We start from the raw sequence: 15664 nt of genomic DNA on the forward strand, positions 1-15664 counted from the left end.
TGTATGGAATCAATCTTTAGGATGTTTTTAACATAAAACTTCAATAAGCTTCCAACCGGAGAATTCCTATGTCTGAAGAAAAGAACTGGAACAAGAGCTAACTATGAGCCCCTCCTTTATTGTAGAATCCTCAAACCAGTTTCTAAAGACGGTTGACATCTAGTGGAAGCCGTAGGAAGTACAACTTGACTCCATAGAAACTGTGTATTCGGTAGGCCAAGCTTTGAAAAACTACAAACCTCAGATATCCCACTTCCTGGTTGGATTTTTCTCAGGTTTTCGCCTGCCATATGAGTTCTGTTATATTCACAGACATCATTCAAACAGTTTTAGAAACTTCAGAGTGTTTTCTATCCAATACTAATACTACTATGCATATATTAGCATCTGGGACAGAGTAGGAGGCAGTTCACTCTGGGCACGCTATTCATCCAAAAGTGAAAATGCTGCCCCCTATCCCAAAAAGGTTAATTGTCGGAGTAGAGGACCTTGCGCATTTCAGGTAAAACGACAACCCAATGTTTATATACCAGGACAAACTAGCTAGCAACAGCAAACTTGCTAGCTAAATTGCCATACATGTTTAATGCTTTTTGACCTGTCCCCAAATTAATATTTTTTATTTTACCTTTATTTAACTAGGCAAGTCAGTTAAGAACAAATTCTTATTTTCAATGACGGCCTAGGAACAGTGGGTTAACTGCCTTGTTCAGGGGCAGAACGACAGATTTTTACCCTGTCAGCTCGGGGATTTGATCTTGCAACCATTCGGTTACTAGTCCAACGCTCTAACTACTAGGCAGCCTATCTTTAATTGGTTCAGAGTTTGGTTTGATATTTCAACCTGCGTGTCCTGATCACTTCTGGTGTGGGTGAACAAAATCAACTTGCGCGGGTGTGGTTTGGTCAGCATGTTAGGGCCAAGGGGAAGGGATACAGGTAGGGAGGTAATTGGGACCGCAATATTTGTCCCACGGTTTTACACCAGCTCTCTCGTCTGCAAGAGACAATTTATGCATGATCTGAAAATGTGGTCGGAGGTGCCGCATGGGTGGTGTGGCCATGTTGAGCTCCGTACCGCATCTCTTTGCGCCTCTCAAATTCTGTAACAATGCGGAGGGCTCCGTATGGCTCCGCATTGACATGATTGGTTGCCGGTAGGTGAGGGCGGGAGGTCCTGTATAAACACAAACTCACTTCTTCCTTCAAAACAGCTTTGGGCTGCTCGGTGAAGCGCAAGAAGTATGAATGCCCTGACTTCTGCAGCGGCCGTATCACCTTAAATGCTGCACAACCAAGGCAGAGATCGGGATTGATGTAGCACCTTTAAGATATGTTTACACTCCCTCTGGTGGTGTAGTACTGCACTGTCCTCTGGCCTGTTGGTGTCTGAATAAAAGTGCATCTACAATACATTTTAGGTCCCACTTTAAACAGCCACTTCAAAGGTTTAATGAAGCCGTTATAAACCCTTTATAAGTCTATAAATGCTTCAGAAAACATTCATAGGCAAAAACACAACATATGTAAGAACCATATATATATATGTATATATAAGGCTTTGTAAAGTTGTTTAAAGTGGAGCAAGATTTTAAAACCCTGTCATTCCACCTGTCGTGTGTGTGTGTATATACAGTGCCTAGTGAAAGTTTTCACACTTGCACAGTTTCCACATTTTGCAGCCTTAGATTTAAATAAAAAAATGAATTGGGATTTTGCACAGGCACTGTATAATATTTAGCTGTCATTGGTTTAGCAGGTGTAGGGTGAAGTTGTCTCTGGACGCTGATCTTTGGTCAGTCTTGCATATTCCCCACTAATGCTTAAGGTTAGGATTGGGGGAAGCTGATCCTAGATCTGTACCTAGGGTAATCTTCACCCAGGAGCTTTAGCTGACGTGTCACCTCTAACCTGTGTCATTGACCGGTTTCAGCCTTGTGTGATTGGCTCTCAGGTGTTCCGGCCGCGCACGCCCCCTGAGGCCATCGCTCTGTGCTCGCGGCTGCTGGAGTACACGCCCACAGCACGCTTCACGCCCCTGGAGGCCTGTGCACACACCTTTTTCGATGAGCTCCGGGACCCCAACCTCAAGCTGCCCAACGGGCGCGAGAAGCCCCTGCTCTTCAACTTCTCTACACAGGGTATGGCGGGAGCTCAGACACAGCTCTGTATCTCCTACAGAATTACTAGAATGGACAAAGCCCTTCAGACGACTGCAAATTTGACTGGAACACTCATGGGACCACTAAATATGGATGCCAGTCTACTCATCACAGAACTTTGACTTGAATAGGAATGTCTGTTCTAGTAATTGTATTTCTATACATGCCAAATCTGACTACTGATTAGCGTGGTGGTTAATAATGGGGAATGTGACTATTACTCCATTAGATAATTGTGATTAAGATTGAAATTTGATCACAGCGAATGAATGCTGTGACTATGATTGATGTAATTGTGTCACTATTCCTTGCTGCTTTGTAATGCAGGGCTCCCTTGTAAAAGAGAGCTTGGTCTCAATGGCCCTGCTAAAATAAAGGCTAAATATTCTATTAAGGTGAATGTGAAAGTTGGGCCTGTGGTTGTAGGCCAAATGGTAGAATGTGTGTCTATAGGGAACTGTATTTGGGTAGTTGGCTCTGTGGTTGTAGGCCAAATGGTAGAATGTGTGTCTATAGGGAACTGTATTTGGGTAGTTGGCTCTGTGGTTGTAGGCCAAATGGTAGAATGTGTGTCTATAGGGAACTGTATTTGGGTAGTTGGCTCTGTGGTTGTAGGCCAAATGGTAGAATGTGTGTCTATAGGGAACTGTATTTGGGTAGTTGGCTCTGTGGTTGTAGGCCAAATGGTAGAATGTGTGTCTATAGGGAACTGTATTTGGGTGGTTGGCTCTGTGGTTGTAACTGGTAGATGTGGTTGTATCCTGACTCTACACCCTTCTCACAAAGTGTGCACTTTCACACTGTGGATGTGACATTGTTGGAAACGCCCTCTAGTCACTATTTACACCAATCCAAATCTTTTAAATCTATGATGGGGAGTGTGCAAGTGCAAACTTTGGGAGTATGCAAATTTTGTCCATAGACACAGAATGTGACTTACTGAATTTGAGGATGGTGATTGATTACGATGTGGTCATCAATGCATGCTGTGACTCCGGTAGGATGGTGGTGATAGTCGGGTCTGTAGTTGTACATCTAAGATGTGCTCTCTGTCTATAGGTGATTGTGTCTGACATGATGTTTCTTTCTCTCTGCTTCCAGAGTTGTCCAGTAACCCCTCCCTAGCCTCCATCCTCATCCCCGCCCACGCCCGGAATCAGCCCGGGGCATTCACCCCTACCAACACCTCCGCACCCTCAGGTCAGCACACCCTCCACCTCCGTCTTTTGCTTTCTCACCCTCTCTCTCTCTCACCCTGCCTCTCCCACTATTGCCATTCCTAAATCAACCCCTAGACACGTTTGTATATCTGACAGGGTTGGATAGGTGTAAACTAGGGTTCTTGTGGCAGGGGTTCGGGGTCAGTGGAAGATTGGGAACCTCTCTCTCTCCCCCTCTGTCCTCACCCTCAGCACTCCTGGCTAGTCTCTTCTCAGTACTAACCAGGGCCCGTGTTCACAATGCGTCCCAGAGTATAGCGTCTAGAGTGCTGATTTTGGACCAGATTTCCCCTTTAGAAAATAATGAATAACATGATATGGAAAGGGTGGACCTGATCCCAGATCAGCTCTGTTACTCTGAGACGCTTTGTGAATAGTGGCCCAGAGCTCTCCTCATTAAAGGCGAGTAGTGTAACGTACTGCTTCCATTTCTAGATGCCAACAGCGGAGACCGTGGCCATACCACCAACGCTGCCGCCACCTCCACCTGAGACCTCTTCCTGACCCGTCTGCCCGCTGCCCATGTCCCAGCTTCTGGACAACAACAGTGGCATGGCTGCACACCAACCAACTAATGAAGCAAAGCAAGAAAACTGACGCCCGATAAAGATGAACGCAAGGAAAACCGAATCGGAACTTCGTTATTCCCCTACCACCTCCACCCTCTCCCATTGTTTTAATGTTTGATTATTTATTTGTACAAAAAGGACAACCGTGATGTTCTCAGAGCTGCTCTTCATCTTTCTGTGCTTTGAAGAGGGGACTGAGTGCGGGTGTGTTTAGTGTAGAGCTAATGTATAGCTAAATAAGTATACAAAAGTACTTTGACGTGTTTGTTTCCATAGACAATCTTCCTTTTTTCTTACGCTTGGTATAGTCACCCACTCTCTCCGTGTAGGGGAGGCCTCTACATGCCTCCTGCAACAGCCTTATGTTCAGACTGTGGCCCCTTGGGGCCCCTGTCAACCCCATCCCACCCATTCATACATATACATCTGAGGACCTTGATGACATTGTGACTTTTATTGGTTGACCTCGATATCTGTCTGTGTTCAATGTACACATACACAGTTGATATATTGTAGAATTGTGTCAGCTACTCTCTCTCTCCCGCTTCAGAAATCACAATTCTGCTACTGTATGCAGCACCATTTTGTGATTCTGCTCGTAAGGCAACAGTTGTCTCGCACCTCCGCATGTTTTTTGGGTTCGTCCCCGTTTTAGCTGCCAGAAACGGTGCAGAAATGAGTTTTCCCCCGTTTTCCCCCGGAGGGTAATGCCGTACCGACAACTTTGCCAGAACAGACCTAAGAGCAAGAGATTCTGCTGGTCTTTCATGTGATTTCAATGAAGACCACGACCAATGTTTTACTTTTCCTGCTGTTGTCAGATAGACATTATGACTAGTAAAGCCTGGTATTGTTCCGTTTCTTGTTAGGTTGGGGTGGGTTTTGGGGACTGGCTATGAAGGATGCTTGGATGAGGGCGTATGCTGTTGATTGTGCTGAATTTCATCACAATCTTTCTTTGTTACCATCTGTGTCCGAATGTTCCCTATAATTTAGTGCACTGCTTTTGACCACAGTCCACATAGCGCTGGGCAAAAGTAGTAGGGAATAGGGTGTCATTTCAGACGTAGCCCCATGTCATTTTAAACCACTGTTGGAAGTCCTTCCTCATTCTGACTTCACCCTTTCCTGCTCTTCTTTTACAACTGAAAGTCCTTCCATCCCATCCCTCAACACTTTGAAGACCTATACAAAAAGTACACACAAATGTGTATGTATTTATGTAAGTAGATGCTCCTCACCAAACTGGCTTACGTGTGCGTGTCTTCCTGTGGTATGTATGGTATGTAAATAGGCAGACCCAAGAACTGTTAACGAGCAAAAACAAAAATGAATGATATAAAGAAGAATACAAAAGAAAAAAACATTCAGGTTAAAAGTTATTGTATAGTCAAACTGTAGATCAGCTTTGTTTTTCTCCTCCAGCCATTTAGTTCAATCTCGACTGTACAGTAGGTACCAGCTGTATCATTGTAAGGATAACCAGTAATGTATAGTGTATCTATAGGTTGGAGTGCCTTTGCTTCCACTCGTTCGCTCCTCTCTTCCCCAGGTCTCCTCCCTCTATGGTCCTATCTGGAGGCTCTGTTGTAAAATTGCCCTTACGCACAGATCTAGGCCTCCCGAAATCCTAACCATAGTGGGAAAACACAAAACTGACTCGAGACCAGCGTACAGGGCAGATTCACCCTATTCCTTTGTGGAGTGCTGTTGACTTCCCCTTTCCACCTCTCTGATCTTTCATGTTCCACAATTCACTACAAAGCCAGGCGTCACACAGACCACACTCATCACATCACCTCGTCACTGTTTCTTTTTGTACGATTGGCTATGTGTCTTTGACTTTGGGATCCCCTTTGGTGGTGGTGGGTTGGGGGTTGTAGCATTGATTTTCTCAGACACTTTAAAAATACATTCTCTTTCCAGGAAGGTTTGGGGTGGGTTTTAAAATGTGTTTTTATGGTTTTATGAGCGATGCACGTACAACCCCACATGGTTTTGTGGGGGGAGTCTTATCGTATTCAGTATTACTTTCTCAACTATGGCAATAAACAATTTGTCTGTAGGATTTGTGTGTCCACATTCTCAACAGCACTCTGGGAGAGATGTCATGTAGCACCAATCCTTCATGTTTTTTATTACATTTTTTAAAGCATATATTTGTATGCTTGCATCCGTAAATGTGTTGCTATCCAATCATTTGGCCTGTAAAACAAACAATGTGACCACTTGTCTTTAAGGATAATATATGTACAAAACACAATGTTTAAAAAAAAATATATATATACAAATTTTAAAAAAGAATGAAGGACTGGGTTATATTCAGAAATTAAGACTTTACAACAGAAAAAAACTAACATTACTTCTACTTGAATGCCTCTGTGACTGAAATTTTGATTTCATTTTGAATATAAACTTTTTGTTCTGTGAAGGTATGCTTAATGTCCCCTCTCCCTGTAAATATTTCTGTCTCTATGTGACTTGGTTCAGAGAAATAGTTACCTGGTACTGTAATTTGCATTAAATAAACCGTAGGTTAGCCTGGAAATGAACAAACTGTCATGTCTTTTGTTATGTTCTCATATGCTACCTGGGTTGTGTTTAGAACAGAGAAAACATTGAAACTGAGTTACTTGCGCTTGTATAAGAACGCACATATTTGTTATTCCGTTGCAAAACATTTGCTACAGTATGTTCCCTACTGAGCACAACCCTGTTTGTTGTTAGCTCAAAGTTGGATGTGTTCCAGTAGAAAGTATCCTATCCCGTGACGCGCTTGTTTTGAGCCCACAATTAAGAAAATCCGTGTGACCTACCTGTGTTGAACTAAGTTCCCTCATATTTAAACACTAGCGGCACGCCACTCTATGGGTGGTACATATTTGTGGCATCAGTCACAAAACCCAGGCAAATAAACAAAAATACAAAACAGTGGAATCTAAAGTTGCCTACCCCATAGACCTGAATGATGCACTTCTTTTAAGACCAAAATTGTAGGACGCAAATTTGCCATGCACCAGTTTATGGCTTATGGTATCATAGGTCTAAATTAGATGTTTGCACCTTCAATATATATCATCAGTAAATGTCTAATCATATAGATTAATCTCAACCTATACGTAAGTAACGGAGTTGAAAATGGCACCAGGGTATTGCTGCTATTCAAGTCGACTGTTGAGCCAAACGGAGGGTACTGCAAGACGTCTTTCAATGCTAATTTGACTGTTATAATATTATCATATTGAGGAACATAATGTGAAGACATTTTCATTGTCCGAATGTGGCTTTAAGAGACTGCATATCAGAGATAGAGAGTTGATACACCTTTTGAAATAATGCTACAGGACATTCACAGGACAGTAAGTCAGACAAACCAGGATTCTGTTTTATGTGTTAGTTCGGTCTTCTCTGCTCTGCTACAACGAGGGATTCCATATTGAACTGAACCCAGATCCCCTCAAACCAATCAGGTCAGTTTCCTTTTATTCCCAAAACTAGGAACTCTGTGTAGAATAAGAGTGTAGATGTAAGATATTACCTGATAAGTGTATTTTTTCAATCGATGTCTGAGCAAGTGAATCATTCATCCGGAGTCAATCACCACCTTCCGGAGACACCTGAAACCCCACCTCTTTCAGGAATACCTAGGATAGGATAAAGTAATCCTTCTCACCCCCCCCCCCCCCTTAAAAGATTTAGATGCACTATTGTAAAGTGGCTGTTCCACTGGATGTCTTAAGGTGAACGCACCAATTTGTAAGTCGCTCTGGATAAGAGCGTCTGCTAAATGACTTAAATGTAAATATGTAAATGTAATTCATTGTTCCCGTTTCAATCAAACATTTGTAGACTACATTAGAATTCCTCAATATGTCTGTGAAAAAAACATTATGAAGAAATTGTGTCAAAAAGCTTTTGCTTCAAATGTTTTATGTGTAATTCTTGACTTTAATTATTTGCTTACTTACCCTCTGGTGTTTTTATCCCTGTAGGATAAATACTTCCACAGCATTATGAGTAAATACAGAAAGTATAAAGATCTATTGAGAGATATTTCTCTCTTTCCAGGTAATGTTTTATTTATATTTATATTATATTCCTGTCTGTTTCTTAGTAATAACAGAATCATAATTGGAAAAACAATTAAAACGTTTTTCAAAGTCCAAAACTGCAGCCCAGAAAACAGAATGGCCATAGGGTAGTTCATGCCCCCCAAAAAAGGCCTCTTAAGAAATGTTATGATTTTTTTGTTAAAAAAATCTAATATGGCTAATGGGCAGCTGTCCCATTTAAAACACTAGCTAAAAGTAGTTTAGTGGACTGGCCCATTTGACTCTGGTGGGCTGGTGTGTCAGATATGGCTGATTTATTGGTAGTACTCAGCCCCTGCTACATTTTTAACACAACATTTCAGTATAATTTATAACAACCACTTCCAACTCATGTTCTATTTGATCAGCGTAGATGTTTGAATGTTTTGAAAATAGTTCAGCAGTTAGTGCCCGTTTATGTGAACATATCATGTGTGTTCTTCAACTGTCATTCATTTTGGCACTTGTTTCACCTTGTGTATCGGACATTTTCACTAATGGAATAACACGCAATCTGGCGCACCCCAAGAAAAGCTTGATGGGCCTCTACACTAAGTTGGACATAGAGAAGTACAACAATGTGATGATCAAGAACGTTGTCAAACTGTGTCAGATCCAGGCCCATCGTGCTATCCTGGAGGTAACAGCTTATGTAAAACTCTTATACCTATTTCAGACAGAAGATGTGGTTACCTGTAAAAAAATAAATAAAATACAAAGCAATGATTACATGACCCCCTTTCAAACCCTTATGTCCCACTTTCTTGCAGGTACTGAATACCCATTTTATACATATCAGTCGGCAACTGGCAAAGTGGGAGGGGTGGGGGGGCTGTTGTTAAACCATGTGGATGTTTGCAATTCAAATTTGGGACATGTAAAATAATGGAAGTATTCATGAATTTACCTGAAAAAAAGTTGAGGACCATTCACCTAGACCCGATACCTGTATTTTGGTTACAGGGTCTGTGAAAATGCAGGTTTCATGGCTCAGTCTCGAAGTGGGATTTAATATACCTTGTTTTGTGACACCACATCCCTTTCAGATTCACAAAAAGCAGTTAGAAAGAAGATGGTATTTCTGCCTGTGTATGAAAGGAGTATTACTGTATTTCACTCACTCACTCACACACACACACACACACACACACACACACACACACACACTTGAGTAATTTAGCAGACACTCTTATCCAGACAGTAGTGAGTGGATACATTTTCATACTGGTCCCCCAAAAGGGGTTGAACCCACAACCCTGGCGTTGCAAGCACCATGCTTTACCAACTGACCGCACGCACACACACTCGCACACACTTGATCCAGTGTGGTCAAATCTACTCTGTCCTCCAGGTTGGCTTTGGTCCAGGCCTGGGGCTCTAGGAGGCTTTGAAGTACCCGACGGACCCCGGGGTCGACTCAGAGTACATGCAAAAGGTAGCCCTGGAGCGTCTGGGCCCTCAGCTGGCCTCGGGGAGGGCCCACCTGCTCCAGGGCAGGGTGGAGTGTATTCCTCTCCCGGACCACTGCATTAGCGGGGTCTTCCACTCCAACTGCCACCTCTACTGGCCGGACATGGCCACCGCCGAACTGTTCCGTGTCATGAGGCCAGATTAGTGTAATCGCATTATCACAGGCACACACAAGCTGAAATTCATGATTGCAAACAGTAGAGGGCAGTAGAGTAGCATACACAGAAGACAGTATTTCAGTGCACAGCACAGAACCTGTTGGTGTTGTATCTCTGTATGACGGTTAATATAACCATTGCAATAGAAGAATCATTCTAACTCTATGAATACAATCCCCTCCATTTCTTCCTCCCCGGTAGGAGGGAAGATGTTGGCCACGTGTGACCTGGGCTTCCTGCGTCATGGGGTGGAGCATGGCTTCTACAAGGGCAAAACAGTGGAGCCTGAGCCCTACCTGCAGACCCTGAGGGCTGTGGGCTTCCTGGGGGTCAGCATGGAGGACCTGATGGACGAGGGTAAAAGCTTCCAGGTCATCTATGCTACCTCTCCACCTCCCTCCACCACTGAGACTCAGAACAGTTAGGGACACGCTCTGTATGTACACTCCGGATGTATTTGATGGATATAACAGCATATTGTGTCATAAAAACAAATGTTACATCCAAAGAGAGCACGTCTGTTCATACTCAAGGTTTTATATTGAGCACTTGTCTGTTACCGTGATGATTGGTTGTCAGAAATATAGTATTTACCTGTCATTCACTTTGCATGGGAGGGTTATACACAGTACGAGCCTGAACTAGTAAGGTTTTTTGGTGACCACAGAGCACACGGTCACCTAGTGTTAAATACGAGGTTTACATGTTGAGGATTTTGTTATGGGTGACAAATGCACGTATGTTCAACAATTCATTTGATTATAATTTTCCCTTATTTGCATATGACAGATTTCTGTCAATAAAAAGTAATCAATCAATCATTAAAACAGCACAGCTCTTCAGCACTACAGATTTAATTGAGCGCTTGGTGTCGGAGAGGATCTCATTATAGGGTGCTCACTCTGTACTCCCAGGTTAACCTTAAGATGAGTTGGAGGCAACTGATGTGGCACGATTCCAGGATGATGTTGTGCTCCCTATACTGGGTCCAGGTCTCTGAGCCATAAAGCAGACTGGAGACACAAACAGCATTGCATACTACCACCTTGGTGTGGGTATTATCGATCTTCCAAGACCCTGGCCCGAGACATCCGAAGGAAGAGAAGGCTCTATTGACACGAGAATGAACTTCTGATATCAAATAGAGCAGGAATGTATCCTCTCTCTGGGGTCTAGATGTGGGGAAGGATGCCAATAGGGTTTCTTAGAGATTGAGAGATAAAAGTTCAAAAGGAAAGGAGGAAAGACTAAGAGTGGTCAAGTCTGGTCCTTGGTTGTTTACCAGAGTTTTTTTGTTCTGTATTTAGGGCACATATAGTTAGTGGCTGTGCCCTGATAGGCTCCCTGCTAAGTTAGCCACGGGCAGAGCAGGAGGGGCAGAGCAGGAGCTGCTGCTGATGCTACTGCTGCTGTAGCTGCTGCTGCAGCTGGGTTCAGTAGAGTGAACAGAGCTAGCATATCCAACACCGATGGAGCTGCTAGTCCATGATCAGCCACAGCTGGACAGAAGCCCGAGGGTTGAGTTGGGCTCTGGCAGGGGCATGTGAGAGATGCCTTCCAGGGGACTGTCCCCTGGGTGGTGACTGTCCCCAGTGGTGTTGGCCTCAGAGTCTGTGGGCACCAGGTGGGGTTTGGGCACCAGGTGATAGCATGACACCGGGTAGGACTTGCTAGACATTCTGTGTGAGCCTGGGGGGAAAGCAGCAGAAGATCCATGCCTAAATAGTGTTTTCTGATTAGCTCAGACAGTTCATCTAGACATAGTTCTAACATTAAAATGTCTGCCTAGATCTAGTGTGCCACAGAGGATAATTGTTTAACAATGGTCTAAGTAAACCATATAATGAATATGTACGTGTGTGAATTGTTGTGTATGTTTCCCCATCCATCCCACTTGTCACCAATGTCAGTTCAACATCTAGTTTTGATTTACATTTGGATGAGTTGTCCACTAACGTGAATTCAACTTGAAATCCACAAGAAATGTCACCATGTCAATGGATTTAGGTTAAAAGTTGGGTGGAAAAAAAGACAAAATTCCCTTTTTGCAAATTCAATCAGTTTTCCACGTTGATTCAACGTCATCACAATTTCTTTGTTGAAATGACAAGGAAACGACATTGATTCAACCCGTTTTTGCCAAGCGGGATTGTCTAGCTACAGTACAATGAACTCCATTAATGGTCGAACTGAATATTTATTTGAGTTATTGGACGTACCTGCAGTGGAGGACTGCCGTTTCCCTCCCTCTCCTTCAACACATCCATAGCAGCACAGGCTTCATTCTAGACATTAAATTGCAACTTGAAAAGGTCCAATGCAGCCACTTTTATCTGAATATCAAATCACTTCTGGGTAACAAATAAGTACCTAACTGTGATTATTTTTCACCATTTTAATTGAAAACAAAATAAAAATAGTTTCTTAGCAAGGGGCAATTTCTCAAGCAAGAATTTTGCTAGGAGTGTCGGATTGGAAAAATGACAATTTGCAGTGACTGGATGCAGTGGCAATTTTAGCATGGTGGGGGGGGGGGGGGGGGCGACAAAGCCACCACAACACTGAACAATACATTAATTGCAATAGAACTGTGACAAACGGTACCCACAAACTGTTAGGGCCTAAATAAAGCTGTCCCAACACCTTACCACTGCTATACCTGGCTACACAAGTGGAGCCTTGTCTGACAGCGAAACAGTTCTTTCAGCCTCATTTACTGCCTTTTACAAAAACATAGCTGATATGGCTGACTTGTTTAAACAAATGTAGTTTCTACTGACAATTGAGATGTACAAACTATGGCATAAGGGGACGACAAGCGGATAAGAGGCAATCCGTAATTTGGATTAAGACATTAATGAGCGAGCTAGGATGGACGTAGTCAATATAACTTATTGTTCAGCACTTTTAAAATGTACAGCGACAGAATTCAAAATATGGGTCGCTTGTACAGTGTTCTCCTTGTACACCAAGTCAGAACCGTAGGATAAATAAAGGGGGCACATAAGCAGACAATGAAAGCTCTTCCAATATTCAATGATTTAATTTCTTTAAAAACAGGTTATAGGCTACATGTGCACCACAAAGTCAGAACAGTAGGTGCAATTAAGAGGGGAAAATAGACCAAAATATTAGGGTGAGGCACATGGGCTACTAACAACTTACCACACAACATACACTTAGTATTACTTTCTTAGCAGTATATATATCTCCCTGGCATATTACATAATTTATGCAGCAGCATACAATACAAATACATTTTTGGACTCACCTTGTTGTGCTGTGCTCACTTGAACAGGAAGGTGGCGCCGTTGTCCTTCTTGGGCAAATTTTGTCATTAACTTTGTCATCAAAGTCTGGCATTCTCTGGATTTATGGTGCATTCAAGACAACTGGGAACTCGGGAAAAAAAACTCTCGAATCATGATGAAGTCAGCGATCTTCAGGTTGTAGCTCTAGAAAGAGGCCCGAGTTCCCGACTTACAATTCCGAGTTGGATGACCTTTCAAAAGGTATTTTCCCAGTTGGAGCTAGTTTTTTCCTGAGTTCCCAGTTGTCTTGAACTCACTGAGGTCAGATTTCCAAGTTCTGAGTTGACAGTCGTTTTGAGCATGGCAGAAATCATGCTGGATTGACAACATTGCCAATGTTGAATGTCTATCATGTTAAGCTTGGAAACAAGAACCTTAAACTGAGAATTGGGACCACACACCCACTCCACTGAATAGCAGGCTAGTGATTGCTTTGCAATGCTTGCAGTTAGCTACTGATTTCCTTCCAAACCACTCATTGTTGAATTTGCGATTTCCAACTTGTTGTGTAATGTTTATGTCTAATGGCCGATGAGCACCGATACGTTTTATCTATAATTTCTCTTCATTATTTCTCTTCAAATGACAAGGATTTGCCAGTAGATTGTCGACTTGATTCATGAGGACAGCTAGCTAAGAATTTGAAAGTATGACGTTGACATGATCAGTCCAATCAAAGCTACTGTAGATTTGACGTCATCTTATCTTCGGCCAATGACCTTGAGCCTTCTTGGATGGGCACCTCTAACGTGGCAGCACCGAAGGGGCATGCATTTTCAAGCTCTACCCATAGATTTGGCAGCGACGTAGTGTCCCCATGAGTAACAGAACATTGAGCCAATCACGGCGCAACTAGAGAACATTACCAACCCCTACGCTCCGTATTTTCTGCTGGCTGCCCCACCACCACAGAAAGCACTGAGCTAGGCTGAAACACCTGCATTTTGGAGCTGCCTTAAGAAAGCAAAAACAAGACCATGTTTGTATGGAGGCTTTAATAACTCAATGTTTAAAAAAATGTTAAACATTTTTACAAACTGATATGTGACACGTATTAATGTGAAAATATTATGCAAAAGAGGCAACCCCACCAAAAAAATATGACTACTTTTTTTGCAAAGAATATGAGAGCCCCACCTGCCCTAAATGACGGGTCGCCACTGATTGGCAGAGAGGTTTGGAACTCTATTGTCAAACAGCTCTTACACTAAACGGGCATTATCATAATTTAATGTGTTTGAGGGAGACTGCCAGCCTTGCTTACATATTTTGTGTCCATTTCCTCCACCCTTCATTTCCAGACCTTGACCACATCTAGTTCTTTGGAGAAGTCGGCCTCATTCTCTCGCTGCTCTTGGCTGAGACAACTTGCACTTGATGTGCAAAAATTACGCATTTAAAAACCTTTGCACAAGCAGATATGCAACCGTAATTTAATGATATCACAGTAGTATTTTCAGTCAAGGAAACTTAGAAGTAAATCCGTTGCACCATCACACTTAAGCTCACAACTTCCAAGAATAACTTCTGAAAACTTCTTACTAAGAGTGGCAAATGTGCTCTGGAGAGCAGCTGGCAGACGGGATTGGGCCAGCCAGAGATGGCACCGGGAGGTAACCACCTGTGCCATGGCCAGTCTGTTGGCGCGGGCCACATCCCTCTGGAGCAGGGAAAGCCGGCAAGACACCTTCATCGGTTCCAGAAAGAGCTCCTCTGCGCCCTCCCGCAGCCGGGGCAACAGAGTCTGCAGGTAGGCCTGCAGCAGCATGGCCGCGTTGGTAAGGCAGCCAAGAGAGCAGAGGGACCCATATGTGGCTTTCAAGTCCAGATCAAAGACTCTGGAGGGTCCCGGCTTCAGTCGCGGGTTCCCCCCTATAATCTCCCGGCCCCAGGAGTTCCAGGGCAGCTATCACGGTGTCCATGGTCGGGTACTCCCAGAGGCCGAGTGACTCTGCCCCCGCAACATAACTCCATGGTCCAGTCTATGCTGTGGAAGCGCGGAAGCGCCCCCTGACAGAGGCCCAGCTCTCCTGCAAGGCCTCACGGAACTCAGCAGAGATGGGGACAGATGGAGTCATCACTGTCCACCAGTTTGATGTCCAGTGCAGAGGCTACCTGAGTGAGTAGGCTCCTCATAACCTCTCGAGCCACTGGGGACAGATGGAGAGTCATCACTGTCCACCAGTTTGATGTCCAGTGCAGAGGCTACCTGAGTGAGTAGGCTCCTCATAGCCTCTCGAGCCGTTGGGGACAGATGGAGAGTCATCTCTGTCCACCAGTAGAGTTGGGGACAGATGGAGAGTCATCTCTGTCCACCAGTTGATGTCCAGTGCAGTGGCTACCTGAGTGAGTAGGCTCCTCATAGCCTCTCGAGCCGCTGGGGGAGATGAAGCCATGCTGCCGGCTTCGGATATCCTGTCAGCCTGGTAGCCCAGCTCACGGTGGTGAACAGTGTCAGCATCGTCCCGCAGGAACAGCCGATCACTGGCCAACAGGGAACAGCTGTCGTCGTCATTGAAGCTATCAACCTCCTGAACTCTGAGAGAAAAGCCACAGAGCAGGGTGTGAGCAGGTTATACAATGTGTTAAGTGTTTTGCTAGCTATGAAGTAGAGCTTAAACGTGTAGACATCGTTGAGGTTACTCAGACCTGTAATGCTCCAAAGTTGTCATGCTGTCATAAT

General features: G+C 43.8%; 1 pseudogene; it reads left to right on the plus strand.

The window, feature by feature from the left end:
* The window catches only part of LOC115129638 (glycogen synthase kinase-3 beta-like), a 42846-nt pseudogene extending 36347 nt beyond the window's left edge, over nucleotides 1–6499 (plus strand).
* Nucleotides 6500–15664: the final 9165 nt, after the last annotated feature.

Source organism: Oncorhynchus nerka, linkage group LG5 (assembly GCF_034236695.1).
Source record: "Oncorhynchus nerka isolate Pitt River linkage group LG5, Oner_Uvic_2.0, whole genome shotgun sequence".
NCBI lineage: Eukaryota > Metazoa > Chordata > Actinopteri > Salmoniformes > Salmonidae > Oncorhynchus > Oncorhynchus nerka.